Below are 15,193 nucleotides of genomic sequence, written 5' to 3' on the forward strand. Positions count from 1 at the left end.
TTGACCCCCTAAGTCAATTTTAGCCATAGTCTACTTCAGTCTTCGATAGTCCATAAGCAGTTGGACATTTGATACACACCCCTGATGTGTGAGTAGAGGAAAAGCTCATATCACGCAGGCCCACAAGATGGTTTTACATTACGTGTCAAACCAATGCAAGACAGAGCAACATTTAATTAACATTTCTAATTGTGCCTTGAAGGCTGCCTCGATTTAGTGGCGGCTTCATCCGCGGCTGATTATGTTGCAATGATGAGGTTAATGGTGCTGGATATTTGCCTGCCTGGCAAACAGTGAGTGTGAGAATGCTGTAGGGTCTGCATCTCCCTTGGCAACCCTGTGTTTAGATGTGAATGAATGGGGGGATGTGAGTGTATTCACATCACAACCTTTGTATGTGACCTTGTCAGAGCCACAAGCTTTATGTGGTGATCCATGCTTGACTTAATCATTGTATTCAGTAATGTGTTCTTATTACTTCTCATTAAACTTAGGTAGAATGAGAAAATGAATGCATTTTTTACCTTGCTTCATTCAAGCACACTGTCTTTCAACATGTTTTGCATATTATATTCCGAAGTCAGACTGCTATGACACATTAAAAGGGATGCACCTATTTTCCAATTCTAATCAGATTCTTGTTTTTATGTTTTTGCCGGCGTTGGTTTGTCTGTCTGTCTGTCTGTCTGTCTGTCCATGTGCAAGAGAACTCAAAAAGTTATGGACGGATTTGGATGAAAATTTCAGGAAATGTTGATACTGGCACAAGGAACAACTGATTAAATTTTGGTGGTGATCGGGGGGGGGGGGGGGGGGGGGGACTGATCTGCCTTGGCGGAGTGCTTTTCATGTGTTATTTGGATATCTGTTTGTATCAATATGATACCAATGCCAGAGCTCCTTTTCTCCCTATTCTTACTCATATTTAACCATTATGAAAGTCACACATGAGCAACATGATGGTGCAGTAAGAAGGTCCTGGGTTCGACTCCAACACCAGCTAATGGGGACCTTTTGGTGTGGAGTTTGTGTGGGTTCTCTCCAGGTACTCCAGCGTCCTCCCACCATCCAAAGACATGCCCTGATAGGTTAACTGGTCAACCTAAAATTGTCCATAGGTGTGAATCCGAGAGTAATTGGTTGTTTGTCTCTGTATGTCAGCCCTGCGTACTCTGCTTCGCCCATAGGGTCGTGGGGGGTGCTAGTTCAGAAGATGAATGAATGAATGAATGAAAGTGATTAATTATAGAGGAAAAAACACCCAAAATGTGTTGAATTTAAATGTATTCCAAGTCAATGGATGCACAAAATTTATTGATGAGAAGAAGAAATGATGCTGGAAAAGTCTACTGAAACTTGATATGATCAGGTTTTGGTTTTACTGAAGGAAATGGTTCACTTTCTTCTACTTTTTACACAGTCTGGCTGAGTGCCGATAGTGTCTAAAGAGTGCATAGAAATCCAGCAGCGGCAAAGTTTCATTTTGATCCGTCATCAGGATTTAATTTTAACTATGGACAGCTGATATGGAGTGATGTTTATCATTTAATTGACAGTATTATGCAAAAAAAAAAAAAAAAAAAAGTCATTTCCCTTGTCAGAATCTGGATCGCTATGTGGATCATAACATCAGTCTGATGTCCAGTGAGTGAGTTATGTCAATAGTTCCAGTCTCTGGCTTGGGTTAAGTAGTCATTTATTAAACATGGGCTCGACTGTGTGTTTGTTAAAGAGCTGACACATAGATAGCCATGATTTACAGCAAATTTGATTGAAGCTATAGTATATAAAATGATCGGGTTTGCACAAAGACAAGAGGAAAAAACAAACACACAAGGGAAGAAACATTCAGTCAGCTGCCCATAACCAAAAGCATCTACAGATCTAAACTTCTGAACTACTTATCTTATCAATATATTGATACATTTTGGGTAATTTCTCAGCTTTTTACTGGACGTTCAGAAGCTCTGTAGTGAACGTGGAAACACTGTCAACTTCTGCAATATTAACTGACCAGTAAAATCAATGTAGATTTATATAAAACAGTGTGTATAGGCTTGTTTTTGTGTTCAGTTAATGATATATTTTGGTGGAAGTCATCTTATCTTCAGTTTTCTCTGTTTTAATCAAAAAATCTTTGGATTTAGTCTGAGCTTTAATGAAAATCTACATTATCAGAGAGTTAAAATACATGGTTTTCACTGAAAAATACAAAATGCAGATGATAATATTATAATAAATGGTGATAAACCACCTAGGGAACGACTCATTTGTAAACTGCCGCAAAAATATTTCTCAGTCCTTAAGGGTTAAGTCATGTTATTCTGCCTTAGTGAGCTCACTTGACCCTGCAAAAGCAAAACAGTACAAGTCACCACCTTTCCTCCTTCCATCCATCCGCACCCCTATTCTGCTTTTCCTTTCAACTCCAGGTCTTCGTCCAATTTCAAAACAAAAACTGTAATCCTGAGAAGAATGAGCGGCATAAATGGGTGTTCGTTTATTGTTAACAAATAGTCGGCAACACGCCAAAGCATTCATTAGGAGACAGCGCCGAGCAGCAGTTCACAGTGTCTATCCAGTCAAGAAGATGGAATTGGTGGAGCAAAGATAACAACTGTAAGATAACAAAGACAAACCTGCTAACACAAAAAGAGTCCGAGGCACCCAGAGATCTGAAAGCCATTAACTCTGGCACCAGCTAGGAGAAATGGGGTCTGTGATGGCCTATTTCTGTAGGCTCTATATCTCATCAGGGGCTCTCACCCCAGACTCCATGTTGTGTGATTTATTTGGCCTCAAAGTCCCTTTTTTAAATCGAGTGTGTGCATGTGTAAGCCCAGTTGTACAAGTCTGCCTCATCTATGTGTTCCATCACCCAAAGGCCCTTAGCCCAGTTGTCATGGAGATGGGACACAGGTGCTCGATGGTTCCCTAGGTACGTGTGATGTCATCATGTAACAGGAAGAGGAAATAGTCCTGCTCTAAATTTAGAACTTCATCTTGCCCACAACATTGTTATGACTCAAAACTTTCGGTCAGCAAATGTCTAGGTCACAAATGCATGTCTCGCCATTGAGCCTGTTTCATAACAGTCCATTCAAAGTGCAGTAACCGAAAAACAGGGTTCATGATACATTTCCACAGGGGCGCCGCTACCAATTATGGGTCCCATGTTAGCATAATTGTTGTGGACCCTACAGAAACTGACTGTCTTATCAATCGTTCGAACTGGGGGTGTGGTGGTAGTGGTGGTGGTGGTGGGGGGGTGTGGTCCATAAACACCGTCACTTACGCTAGCATAAAAACAAAACCGAAGCTTAACATGCTTTCAATGTTCGCACTTCTACACCTCTCTTATACAGCGAATCTTACACGAAATTTTCACAACTTCTACATCCACAGGGTCCCCTCCACTGCTCTATGGGACACCCACAAATACTGAATGAATTTGTCATGTTTACCCCCCCCCCCGCCTTTACGACGCCCCAGCATTTTCAGGCCCAAGCTTCCTTAATCGCACACAGTGCCGACAAGAGCTTTACCCAGTTAAGATTTTTAAGTCTGACTTTCTTTTTCTCAGAAACCAAATCCATTGGCACAGCGCCCCTATCGATTATGGGCCCCATGAGAGCATAATCGTTGTGGACCCTACAGAAACTGACTGTCTTATCGATCTTTCGAAGCAGGGGTGTGGGGGTGTGGTGGGGGGGGTGCGGTCCATAAACACCATCACTTACACTAGCATAAAAACGAAACCGAAACTTAACATGTTTTCAGTGTTCGCACTTCTACACCTCTCTTATACAGCGAGTCTTTCACGAAATTTTCACAACTTCTACATCCACGGGGTCCCCTCCACTGCACTGCCCCCACAAATACTGAATGAATTTGTCAAGTTTAGCCCCCCACCCCCTTATCGGCGCCCCAGCATTTTCAGGCACAATCTTCCTTAACCGCACACAGTGCCGACGAGAGCTTTACCCAATTAAGATTTTTAAGTCTGACTTTCTTTTTCTCAGAAACCAAATCCATTGGCACAACGCCCATATGGACCCTACAGAAATTGACCGTCTTATCAATCTTTCGAACAGGGGGTGTGATGGTGGGGGGTGCGGTCCATAAACACCATCACTTACGCTAGCATAAAAACGAAACCGAAGCTTAACATGCTTTCAATGTTCGCACTTCTACACCTCTCTTATACAGCAGATCTTACATGAAATTTTCACAACTTCTACATCCACGGGGCCCCCTCCACTGCTCTATGGGACCCCCACAAATACTGAATGAATTTGTCCCCCCCCCCCCCTTATCGGCACCCCAGCATTTCAGGCCCAATCTTCCTTAACCGCACACAGTGTCGACGAGAGCTTTACCCAATTAAGATTTTTAAGTCTGACTTTCTTTTTCTCATAAACCAAATCCATTGGAACAACGCCCCTACCGATTATGGGCCCCATGAGAGCATAATCGTTGTGGACCCTAGAGAAACTGACTGTCTTATCGATCTTTCAAACCGGGGGTGGGTGGGAGGGTGGTCCATAAACACCATCACTTACGCTAGCATAAAAACGAAACCGAAACTTAACATGCTTTCAATGTTCACACTTCTACACCTCTCTTATACAGCGAATCTTACATGAAATTTTCACAACTTCTACATCCACAGGGTCCTCTCCACTGCTCTATGGGACCCCCACAGATAGTGAATGAATTTGTCATGTTTACCCCCCCACCCCCTTATTGGCACCCCAGCATTTTCAGGCACAATCTTCCTTAACCGCACACACTGCCGACGAGGGCTTTACCCAATTAAAATTTTTAAGTCTGACTTTCTTTTTCTCAGAAACCAAATCCATTGGCACAATGCCCATGTGGACCCTACAGAAATTGACTGTCTTATCGATCTTTCGAACAGGGGGTGTGATGGTGGGGGGTGCGGTCCATAAACACCATCACTTACGCTAGCATAAAAACGAAACCAAAACTTAACGTGCTTTCAGTGTTTGCACTTCTACACCTCTCTTATACAGCAGATCTTACATGAAATTTTCACAACTTCTACATCCACGGGGCCCCCTCCACTGCTCTATGGGACCCCCACAGATACTGAATGAATTCGTCATGTTTACCCCCCCACCCCCTTATCGGCACCCCAGCATTTTCAGGCACAATCTTCCTTAACCGCACACAGTGCCGACGAGAGCTTTACCCAATTAAAATTTTTAAGTCTGACTTTCTTTTTCTCATAAACCAAATCCATTGGCACAAGCTTCAGTCATGATTTAAACCACATTAAATTCAACAAAGTCATACATATTTTTTGAGCAAATCCATAAAACACAGCTGTATATGATGCGTTTGCATTTAATCACCAACTGAAGCTGGCTTTACTCAAATAACAAGTTCATTAAAATCTTCTGCACTCGAGTATTATTAGATCTGCAGAAGCCTGAAAGAGTTCAGCTCCACAGGAGGTTTTGGTCCCCACTGAGCTAGCCTTAGGCCCCCTGTGTAACCGTCTGACAGCACTCACAACTGAGCTAAAATCTGTACTGGTTTTGTCGCTTTCTTCTCACCCGATGAGTGAAAAGAGCCATCAGTCAACCACTAGTGATTTTCAAGTGATCCCTGCTAGAATTTTATTTGTGATTTATAACTTTTTCTGTTGCCCTGCGATGAACTGGTGACTCATCCAGGGCGTACCCCGCCTTCGCACATAAGTAGCTGGGCTAGACTCCAGCACCCCCCCATGACCCTGGTGAGGATAAAGCGGGTTCAGAAGATGAATGAATGAACTTCTTCTGCTTCTCTTGACTGTTTTTGCTCGACTCTGAGGACTCGATTCATCAACTTTCAGGGGAAGCATTAATGTTAACAGAAGTTGCTGGTGACCAGTGAGATCAGCAAAGAGGTCTCTCTAGACCAGTAAGCTCTAACGAAATAGATGGAAAATCTTTTATTCAGTGTTTTGTCAGCATCTGTTCTAACCTTTCTCCCACATGACTTTACACAAATGAAAAGTAAGCACTTAGCAGAAGAGGAAACATGGGGTTAATGCCTGCTGTCCTCTGGTCTCAACTCTAAGATAGGAAATGAGCTGCTGTGTCCACCAATCGCTTTAGATAAAGGAGAGATTTATTAAAATCAGGCTACTGCTGCTGCTGCTGCTGCTGCTGCTGTGCCAACCCTAATTAATTTTCCTGTGTGTGAGAGCAAGAAAGAGAGAGCATGAATGAGAAATGAGACACTGGAACGGGGTGAGTAAGTAGTATATTAATGAACTTTTATAATGTTTCGTAATGTAATCATTTTAACGTGATACTAGAACTTCTGTTGATTTACATGTTTTGTTGAAATCAGCAGGTTTCAGTTTGACTTTTACTCGTTGATTAGGAGACAATGTAGAAACACGAGGCCTTGGCAAACCACAGACCTATAGATCAGACAGCGAGGCCGGGCCAGATGGCTCCAGCCAAGCAGCCCTCCTCTGTGTCAACCTCACCACTAATTAGGATGTTTACATTTGGCAGTATGAGTAAGTTTTAGAGCTCCCTAAATAAGCAGAGACATTACTAACGTGTTGGTTGATGGCGTATTGCTGCAGTGTTTACTCAGCTCTCATTACGGCAAATGTTTTAAGTGTGATGTAGAACGAGCAGCACAAACATCTAAACTGTTTCGGGCCAATGTTAGTCTCAACTTTCAAGTTCAATTTAAAGTGTTACTTTAACTTCTTAAGTGAGATTAATCAGGCAGTTTGTGAGCTATAGTCTCCGCTCTGGTCGCTGATTCTCTGTTAGAACGTCATGAACATCTTCATACAGATTAGACCCAGTGTTACTTTTGTGGCAGTTCCCAATGATTTTTTTTTTCTCTATTGATCCTTTCTCAGTGATTTATTATCATTTATTATAATATTATCTCCTATATTTAGTATTTTTTTCTGTGAAAATCAGGTATTTTCCCATATATTAATTTCTTCATCATGTAGATTTTTAGAAAAGTTTGGATTAAAGTTGAGGGTTATTATATCAGAAACAGAGAAAACTGAGGAAAAAGTGAGTTTTTCTGCAAATATATCATTAACTGAATGTAAAAACAAGTGTCTCCATCTCCAAACTCCATGGATTTTACTGGTGAATCAATGCTGTAGAACAGGGGTGTCAAACTGATGGTAGTTCAGGGGCTGCATTCAGCTAAATTTGATCTGCAGTGGGCCAGACCAGTGAAATAATAACATAATAATATATAAATAATCTCAACTCCAAACTTTTCTCTACTTTTTACAGTAAAAAAAGTAAAATTTCATTATAAAAATGTTTACATCTACAAACTATCCTTTCAAACAATGTGATTAACATGAACAAACTGAAAAAAAAAAGTAATTTTAACACTATTATGCTTCACTTTATCATTTCCACATGTACATTATAACTTACAGATCACAGTGGATCTACAAATACACAAAATATTTAATAACAGGTGGAATATTATTAAAATTGCACTTACTTCTCTTAAGACATTTCAGGTTGTTCATATTTGTTCAGGTTGATCAGATTTTTTGCGAAATTATACTTTGTTTTAGTCTATATACATGAAAAATTTGAAGTTGTGAGTATTTATAGGTTATTATGAGATTGAATTGGTCTGAATATGGAACCTGAACTAAAATGATTGTTAACATCTTAGTGTAATTTTTGCATTTAACAAATTCATCCCAGGGGCCAGATTTGGCCCCCGGGTTTGACACTTGTGTTGTGTAGAAGATGGTGCTGTTTCCATGTTCTTTCCAACGCCTCTGAACATCCAAATGGGTCATATCTGATGACCATTAAAAGATGAAAAACTGCATTTTACAACAATTATTTACATGTATTGATAGGATTAGTGCAGGGGTGTCAAACTCATGTTCTTCCAGGGGCCACATTCAGCCTAATTTAATCTGCAGTGGGCCGGACCGGTAAAATAACAGCATGATAGCCAATAAATAATTACAATTCCAGATTGTTTTAGTGCAAAAAAAAAATAACATTCAATAATGCCAATATTTACATTTACAAACTATCCAAACAAAAAGGATGTGAATAACCTGAAAAAAAAGAAATTTGTTGAGATAAGTGCAATTTTATTATCAATATTCTGCCTCGACTTATCATTTCTACATGTGCATTACAGATCAGATCTACAAAGTTACAAAACATTTAATAACAGGCAGAAAATTGTGCTTAATTTTCTTTAGACATTTCAGGTTGTTCATATGTGTTCACGTTATCCACATTTTATTGTCAAAGGATAGTTTGTAAATGTACACATTTTCATAATTTAATGCTTTTTTTTTTTGCACTAAATCAAAGAGAAACTAGAAGCACTCAGAGAGGGCAGACTTCCGCCAAGGCTGATCAGTGGCCCCCCCCGTGGGCCCCCCCACCCCCGATCACCACCAAAATTTAATCATTTCTTCCTTATCCCATTTCCAACAAACCCTGAAAATTTCATCCACATCTGTCCATAACTTTTTGAGTTATGTTGCACACTAACGGACAGACAAAACAAACAGACAGACAGACAGACAGACAAACAAACCCTGGCAAAAACATAACCTCCTTGGCGGAGGTAAAAATTGGTGTTGTCATGATTTCTAGGTCATTATTATATTATTTTTGAGTTTGACGCCCTAACTTACACTTTGCAAATTTATCCTGCGGGCCGGATTAGAACCTTTGGCGGGCCGTTTTTGGCCCCCGGGCCGCATGTTTGACACCTGTGGATTAGTGGATCAACAGGTATTAAACATTTTAAATCAGTAGATGTGGTTGATTGTCGGTGATTGTTTGGGTCTTTATGGGTTAAAAAAAAAAAAAAGTTGTATTTATTTACACACTCAGAAGGAAGACATTTATCTAGATGGGCTAAAACAACCCCCACATCTAACCCCAGTCACACATCTATGGACCTACACACTTACCTCTGTACTATCTATTCAATGAGAATGACACTCATCTCCTCTCTACTAAATCACTGCCCTCAATTTATCCATGGGTGAGCAAGTCTTTTTTCCTATCAATCTTAACTTCGGCACCCACTTACTTCTTATCCTTCTTTTTCCCTCCTTTTCCCACATTTCATTATTTCAGTCTCTACGCTCTGATACTTCATGTTCTTCAAAACCACAGTAGTTTGAGGGCAGGGGGAGGGTTTACTAAATGTTTAACATACACCCAGAACCAGCCCACATGAACATCCTGCCAAAGAGTAATAAAGGCTTCTTCTTAACAACATATCTTTTAGCGAGGACAGCTGATGTCTGTATGTGTGAGGGAAACTCGTATATATCAAAGACGAGCGACATAACTTGTGACTCCAGACACTTTAACCTGCCCACTATAGATCTTTTATTAAGTGTGTGTGAATGTTTTTTTTGTGCGCATGTGTGAGCGATTGTTTTTTGATACTGTGCTACCCCTCACAATACATCTTCTGTAATGGCTGGTTGACTGGGCAGGCCCCTCTCTAAATCAGACTACATTTGGCTCCCCGCCACCGAAGTGTCAACTCAGCCTGTCCAGTGACGATCCAACAAATACTATTCCATGTCATTCACATCACACCCCATAGATCTTCCACACAGCTACAGTATCCCCCTGTCTTTTTAAGTCAGTCTCTTCCAGACTTCTGGAAATACCCCCCCTTACCCCCCCTACATGTCCCTCCTATGGATTTCCTGCAACACAATGTCATTTCTCCTCAATTGGCCCCTCAAACAGGCCTGTCAGAGCATAGTTCCACTGGATCAAAAGCGCAGATGGATACAGTCAGTGGGAGTGAGACGAATAAAAAAAAACAGAATAAAGACTGGAACAGAATGAGATGACATGGAATATACTGGAATCAAAATCTCATTGTGGTGTAAGAACACAGGGATCGGTCTGCATTCATTTACAGCTCAAATAAATGTAGCAGGAGGCTACCAGAAAAAAAAAAAGCAACTATCAGAGAAGTGGTGAGACACTGTGCGAATCCTTTTTTTTTTTTTTTTTTTCCCCAAGCCATATCTGCAGTTTTCATGTTGTAGTTTTTTAGAAGGAAGAGGAGCTGGTCCCATTATGTGTGTGTAGATGATGTCTGTGCATGCTCGCTGGCATGTCTGCCTGCTGTGTGTAATTTCTCCAGTGACCATGACAGACGAGCAACTGTACGAAATGTGCAATGACAAAGCGGTGTGTGTTCATGCTGCTGTTCTCTTCCTGCCTCTGCAGTAGGACAAGCAGATTGATGCTACAGCAGTGATGCTATTTTGCTAGCACGTCAGGTCACTAGCCACTTTTTATGCCCCAGGAGAGAGCAAAAAAGAAGAACATTGGCCCTTGTCTCTCTTTGTGTCCTACTCTATCTTGTTCACTTTCTCTTTGTTTTCTTACTCCTGTAACCACTGGCTACACTGCCTCCTCAAGTTAAAGGTGGGGTCTGAGATGTTTTCCTGGAGCATTTTTTTACTATATTCCTTAAAATCCCCTTCACACCCCGATTACAACCAATTAATTCACCCTTTCATGCACAGTGGTCACTACAGTGGACAGTTATTCTACAGCTGGTCTGTTGTATATTTATGGATTTTGTTGTTTTACTTGCATATCAACCAACACAGTGGATACTTATGCATCATCCCATAATACACTGCGATTTATACCATTACTGTAACATTCCTGTTCTTGATAAACCTGATCTGCAGCAGCAACATATTTGAGTGTAAATCAATTGCTTATTGTTATTAGACTGTAATTAACAGTTTTTGTTTTTTAACGTTGTTGTGTTTTGTTGTTTTTTGCACATTATTTGAGTGAGTAATAACTACTACAGTCTACTCTCGTTATACCGTCAACTTCCATTCATGGCCAAATTGGCGGTATAGCGAAAATGGCGTTACAACGGGTTGCGTCCATAATGTGCATGTCTTTACTATATGATGTCTATGCTGCCTCCGTTAACACGTTCTAATTGCGTTTCTAAATAAATCTTGATTCTGTTATGTTGTAAGGGATCATTTAAAGTGGGGAAACATTTTAAGCATTATTATACCGTGTCGGGAAATGACACCCCATCATCTTGAGGCTTTGGCTTAATCCCACGTCCTCTTCCCGACATCCTGACCTACTGAGTGTTCTGCGATAAATGAACGGTGGCCGTTCCGTAGACCTACTCGTAGCTTGTCGCGATCAGCGTCTGGCGCGTTTGTTTCAGTGCATTGTTAAAATTTATGTGTACTCGATGGCAATCACGGTGGCGGTATAACGGTCGGGAAATCAATGGTATAAGTGTTGTTTGTGCATGGAACTGGGCTGGCGGATGGCGATAGGCGGAAATGGCGGTAGCTAATGGAATAATGCATTGGGGATTTTTGTGCAATGGTTTTGGTCGGCGGTGAGCGAAAATGGCGGTATAACGGCGGGCGGTTTAACGAGAGTAGACTGTATTATAGTATGTTAAAATGTGAGAAAACATCAGATTAGCAACATTAAAAAAACATTTATTTCCTAGTTTTCACACAGTATGTCAATAAATACATGTTTCTTTGCTACAAAAATTAAACGCATGGTGTCCAGCTGAGGGGACATTTTTGTAACTCCATGAAAAATAGGTTCATAAAAAAAAAAAAAAAAAAAATCACATTGTTTTTTTAATGCCTAAAGAGGAATAAAAACACTGAGGAAAAAAATCTTGATTAAGGTTTTCATAATTCATGCATGAAAGGGTTAAATGCTCTAACTCAAAAACTAAAAAAATTTGTCACCTGTGGAACGGACAGGACTGAAAAAACACCATCCAATCATTTTGAGCGCCCAATCAAAATGATTGAACAGTGATATGACTATCAAACTCAACTGTCATTCGCTCCTCCCCCCTTTCCCTCTCTGCGTGTACCCCTCTTCAAACATGAATCATGCGTTCCCAGAGGCTGGAAGTGCTTGTACAGGAAATGTAGCCAGAGCCTGGCTATATTAGTTCTATTAGGATGGAAAGTTCACCGGTAAACTGTTTTGTCACTAACATAAGTCAGTAGTAAATGTACCGTTAGTCACATAGGTCTGAACTGGGGCTGTTCTGTAAGAGCGAGGGTGTTGGAGGGAACTGAATGAGGTATGCATGGATACGCGAGCCGGAGCCTCAGCCAGGGCCATAGTCGGGGTAGGGGCCCGAGGTGTACGGGGCCAGAGCAGGGGACGGAGCCTCAGCCGGTGTCGGAGACGGTTCGGACCGTAGACGGCGTCGAAGCCCAAGCCGTGGACAGATCAGAGCCTCAGCCGGCGAATTGTCGCAGTGCAGCCCTCGTGAACTTTCGGGAACAAGCATTACACGTGCCACTACTCTGGAGGCGTGGCTTCGGACGGACATCTGAAGAAAGGGGTTTGGAATTTTGACTTGAGTATTTTCAAAATGTAGCTTGTTCGAACCGTTTTTCTAAGACCTCACACCCCATCTTTAACAAGTTCCACAAAGCAGGACCGATCAGTCGAATGCATACAGACAAAGCACGATTACCGCAAGGTCCAACTTCTGCCATTGAGCAACAGGGCTGTGGGACCATAAGTAAACAGGATAGAAAGCAGCTCTGTGAAATATGAGAGACTGCAAGGGCACTTTGTATTGAGCCTCACGGTAAACACTGGAGACCGAGTCACTGTAGAAAATTATTAGCATCATTGATATCGCCATCACAACAGTCATTAGATTAAGAGAGATCTAATTTTCAAAAGCAAGAGATCTGTCCTTTGTAGAGGACCTTTGAACATCAAAAAGGGAAACGCTCTGATATATGAGAAAACCCAATGAACTAACATGCATTACACACCAACACCGGGGGACACTGTAGAACATCTGTCATCAGCATTAGTTGGATGGATGTGCTTGAATTAGCATGAAAAACCAACCAGCAGACACTAATAAAGGCAAGTAACATTGGGTACATAGGGAAAAAGGAGACTGGAAGGCCACATGAGAAAGAAAAGGGCACCAGGAATAGGGATGAAAATGAATAAGCAGGATTTTTTTCAAGTCCCAACTGCAACGGTTCACCTTTTTTTTTTTTTTTTTTTTTTTTTATTTACTTACAAGGACACGGCAGTACGTCTGCAAATGTGAATATACTTTGAACACCAGCATGAGCAAGAGGAATATTAGAGCGATCGGAAGGAGAGGAGATGGAGTTCAGTATAAATGGGAGGGGAGGAAAATGAGGCAGACAGGGGAACTCATTAACTTCTCTTTAATAAAGCTCAAGTCACATAGGGACCCTTTCATTCCTTCATCTATCCAGTCACACACAGAGACACACACACACACATCAAGACACACAATACACTTTCATGCCACAGTGATCATACCACACAGATGGTCAGGAAATAATATAGCATCACCAAATACAAGAAAACCTACAGTTCATAAATAATGACAGAGGCAACAAAGAGCTGTCTACGAAAGATGATTCAATTCCTCAAATGCTGAAAATAGTCTCCCAAATGCGTTCTTTTAGTATTTCAGTGAACTGGTAACAGTGAAGACAGTGAATATAAATATTTTGTTGGATCAATGCAATTCAATACCTTCAAGAAACCTCAATATCTTAAAGCACCGGCAAATGCACACTGAGAGAATCTACAAATATGAACAAGAAGCGACACAATTTTCATGTTTGCAAGCCATCTTGCCATCTTCAAAGACTATAAAAGGAGCAGCATTTCCATAATAAACATTAAAACTGGCGCTGCGACAGATTCTGATTACTTTAACGTTTGTGGGATAAGTTTGCGTTGACTCGGAGGCATTGGAGTGGGACTAGGCAGGTTGGATACTATATGGAAGGAAAGCAGCGATTGTAGCATTAAAGCTTCTATATCTGAACATCCATGCCTTCCCCTGGGGCCAGACAGCAAGGCTAATTTAAGAAGCGTGGGCCCTGTCAGCTGTCGTTAGTAGTCGTGCACGTAGACACACATAAACACACAATTTTGTACTTTTTCTCTAAAAAAAAAACACACGTATCACACACATGCACTTGTGCACTCGCTCCACAGAGATAATTCCAGAAATGTGGGCAACTGTCAGAAGTCATCATGTGCCAGTACAAAGCCAACAAACATGTTACACAACCTGGCATTGGAAGATGAGAGCGGGAGAGGGACGAGAAAAGCCAAAGAAGGAAGAATTATCGATTAAGGCTGACTTAGAACACAATCAAAGAAACCCTAGAAGTAACATTTCAAGTGTCTACTTAACATTGACCACATCAATCCAGGTAGTGTTTACAACAGATTCTATATGACCCTCTGGCCATAAGGTGTGTTAATCACACAAGTGAGTGTTTAGCTACCCCAGAAAGAGAGAGAGAAAGACAGATATAGATCGATACTTGAGGGAAATGGTTCATCTAAAATCATCAAAATAGGCAACGATTTAGAAAATATATAAGTAAACGCACAGAATCACTCATGAAAAACTGAATAACTTTTCATAACAGCAGTCACTTTACAAGACTTCAGTGATTTTTTGACATTTTTATATTAATAATAGCAGCACAACTATTGTTACTGGTCTCCAAAGCTATAAATTAGCTGTCGACAAACATCAAGCATCAAGAGTCTACACTGGAATTAGTTTCTGTCTTTTGATTTTCAGCTCTCCTTAACAAAACCCTGTACAAAGAAATCACCAGCAACATGTAAAACTTGGCATATACACGTCAGCTTGAGCATGATCAGTTAAAAGAAACAAGGCCAGTGATGGACAAACATAAACCCACACACAGGTAAAAATACCATCTTTATTTATTCCTTTACACAAAACTAAGGAGACAGAGCGATGCATATGCCAGTGAGAGAAAAAAAGTCAACAGGCATTCTTGACGGTTCTCGTTTTAGACAGATCAGATCCAGGTGTTCTGTGATCCAGGGGTCTTAAAGGCATGAACAGAGGTGTTAGTCTCCAGAGGCTACTGTGACTGGTCCTATCAGAGACACATTTCTACTCTGTCTTAATGGGCTGCCAACCATTGTGTCAGATCAGTCCTCCACTTAAGCGATCAGAAAGACGTGGAAACTGTGATCAAATACTTTGAACAAACATGATCCTATAGCTGGCACCTCAGGAATCCATTTTCCTCATTAGTTATGCAGTATTGTTACTGTTTTGCAAC

General features: G+C 41.0%; 1 protein-coding gene and 1 long non-coding RNA gene across 3 annotated transcripts in view; both read right to left on the reverse strand.

Moving 5' to 3' along the window:
• The window catches only part of ephb1 (EPH receptor B1), a 288,997-nt gene that overhangs the window by 247,019 nt on the left and 26,785 nt on the right, over positions 1 to 15,193 (reverse strand). The gene's annotated exons all lie outside the window — the stretch shown is intronic.
• LOC115437929 (uncharacterized) overlaps positions 5,674 to 15,193 on the reverse strand; it is a 21,685-nt gene continuing 12,165 nt past the window's right edge. Inside the window, exons 3-4 of the long non-coding RNA XR_003937997.1 lie at positions 14,838 to 14,843; positions 5,674 to 5,801 (exon numbers count right to left, since the gene is read on the reverse strand). This is a non-coding gene — a long non-coding RNA (uncharacterized LOC115437929). The remainder of the gene's footprint in view (positions 5,802 to 14,837; positions 14,844 to 15,193) is intronic.

Source organism: Sphaeramia orbicularis, chromosome 17 (assembly GCF_902148855.1).
Source record: "Sphaeramia orbicularis chromosome 17, fSphaOr1.1, whole genome shotgun sequence".
Classification (NCBI taxonomy): Eukaryota; Metazoa; Chordata; class Actinopteri; order Kurtiformes; family Apogonidae; genus Sphaeramia; species Sphaeramia orbicularis.